Below are 2,500 nucleotides of genomic sequence, written 5' to 3'. Positions count from 1 at the left end.
GAAGACCCGTGGGTGGGACCCCACCAGAGGAAGGCCGTGGGTGGGACCCCACCAGAGGAAGACCGTGGGTGGGACCCCACCAGAGGAAGACCGTGGGTGGGACCCCAGCAGGTGTTCTTGACCACACCTGCAGCGGTGAAGATGGAGATGAGGGCAGAGTCAGCTGGATACAGGCCAGCATTGCAAAAAGGTGCCATCACTGGAGACGGAGGCCCAGGGTGAGAAACCCCCTCTGCTCAGCAGCGAGGACGAGACGTAGATGTGGCAGGCTCTCACTGAGGTTTAAACCCCACCGAGAGCCAGTGGTTGCTGCGCTATAGGGAAAAGCATTCTTTTATTTAATGGAGTCCGATAAGAATGAGGCACCAGTGAGGGACTTTGTAGTAGGAGGCCAGTGCGTGAGAGCAGGCCCTGTCGTCCTTTTTAGGAGAACGGGGGTTGGTCTCAGGGCAAAGATGTCTTGCAGTAATGACTACTGTGATTGGCAGTGCTGTTTTATGGATGTTTGACTCTACATGAATATTGTATTAAGATTGTACTTGGTGCTGTACAAGTCAGATATTCCCCAGATCCCTGGCTTCCAACATACTATTGTGAGAATGATGATGACAAAGATGTTAGCAAGCGTCTGCAGCGACCTCGCCTGATAGTGGCTCCCCACATCCTTCTTGTTCAGAGTAATGGGTTTCTTTTCCTTTCCCTTATGTTAATGCTTATGTAATCTATAAACAGCCTACATATGTGTGCTATGAACATGTCTGCTACTTATTGTTTGATCATGTTAATCATTGATTATGATTCCTGGGGATTATTTTGTGTAATGTCAACTCTGGGTTTTCGGGAATGTGTCTGCTCAGAGAGTGTAGACAACTTTTCGAGTCTTTGTCTCATTTGTAGGCAGGTATATGGGGGGAGATGTTTGGCTCGAGAGGACATGGGAGATTGGGACGTCTGTCTGACTGGTGAGTGGGTACGGAGTGTGTGGATGTAAATCTGATACATGTCAGTTGGCTTACAGCTGACTGACAGGCCTCACAGCTATTATGTGTGAGGTAAGCTGGTCCCCGCGATGTGTATCGGTGGCAAGTTAACACACTAACACACACCCGGGTTCCCGTCCCGGCTGTGGTGGTTTTGTTAAATCATTCTTTTTTTTCGTGATAATTTATTTTCCAACTATTGATAACAGACTCAGACAACAATAACACACAAGCAGCAGAGATTCAAAGAACAAATACAGGAAACAAACTGCCAGGAAAGTTTCTTTCACATTACAGTGAAGGTGATGGCACGTGTGTGTGTGTGTGTGTGTGTGTGTGTGTGTGTGTGTGTGTGTGTGTGTGTTAAAGCAGCACTATGCTAATACTCTATAAATACACAATTCCTTCTTTCTCAACTGTTCAGGGGTGCGTTTCTTCTTTAGGAACACAGATATTGTGATGTATCGCGGATAATTGTCTGGCAATGTTTTGAGTATGGCAGAATCAGTGTATTGTGATACCATCGTTATCATGGGCAGCGCATCATGACAGTACTGTATCGTGAGTGTGATTCCCGCCCCTATTCTTAAATGAAACAAAGCTGCTTTGGTCACCTTCTTTATATGGGATATAAAATGTAATTGTCAGCCTAGGATAATGCCTCGGCTTGTGACCTTTGACTTAAGTTGTGGGGTCAAACTGCCATGTTTGGTGAGAACTAGCTCTCTTTTGGTTTATGGACCAACGAATAAAATGTATGTTTTCTCAACATTTACTGTAAGAAAGTTGGTCTCCATCTACTTGTTTACCGCAGCCAAACCAGTTGTTAAATGGCAAAGGATTTGGTCATCACAATACATAGCTGTGTGTCATCAGCATAGAAACTAAGCTTACGTTCTCTGATAATATCACCTAGAGGAAGCATGTATAAAGAAAAAAATCAGAGGACCAAGGCAGCTTCCCTGAGCGACACCAACATTTCTTTGATATACAATCTCCCATAGTGACAAAAAACGTCATCTGTGAAATGTATGAGTGGAAGGCCAGGCCAGTTCTCAAGGTGAGCAATGTGAATATTGTGATCAATTCTATCGAAAGCAGCAGTTATATCCGATAGAACTGGAACAGAGTAGGGCTGTCTCAGTGCTGTAATTTGGCCTGAATCCTGAGTGAAGCTTTCCTAAAATATGATTTTTGACAAAGAAATTTGTAATTTGGATAAAAACAAATCTTTCCAGTATCTTACTTAAAATGGTAGATGAGATATAGGCCCATAGTTATATTTAAGACAGCAGTATTTAGGTTTGTTTTTTGTTTTACATGGGTATTATAGCTGCAGCTGAAGGATTCTGGATTCTGCAGCTGAAGTATTCAGGGTGACGCATAGAGTGAAAACATCCATCCATCTATCCATCCATCCATCCACCCATCTATCCATCCATCCATCCATCCATCCATCCATCCATCCATCCATCCATCCATCCATCTATCCATCCATCCATCCATCCATCCATCCATCC

This window comes from Lampris incognitus, chromosome 19 (genome assembly GCF_029633865.1).
Source record: "Lampris incognitus isolate fLamInc1 chromosome 19, fLamInc1.hap2, whole genome shotgun sequence".
Classification (NCBI taxonomy): domain Eukaryota; kingdom Metazoa; phylum Chordata; class Actinopteri; order Lampriformes; family Lampridae; genus Lampris; species Lampris incognitus.
Note: the sequence above shows the minus strand (reverse complement) of the source record.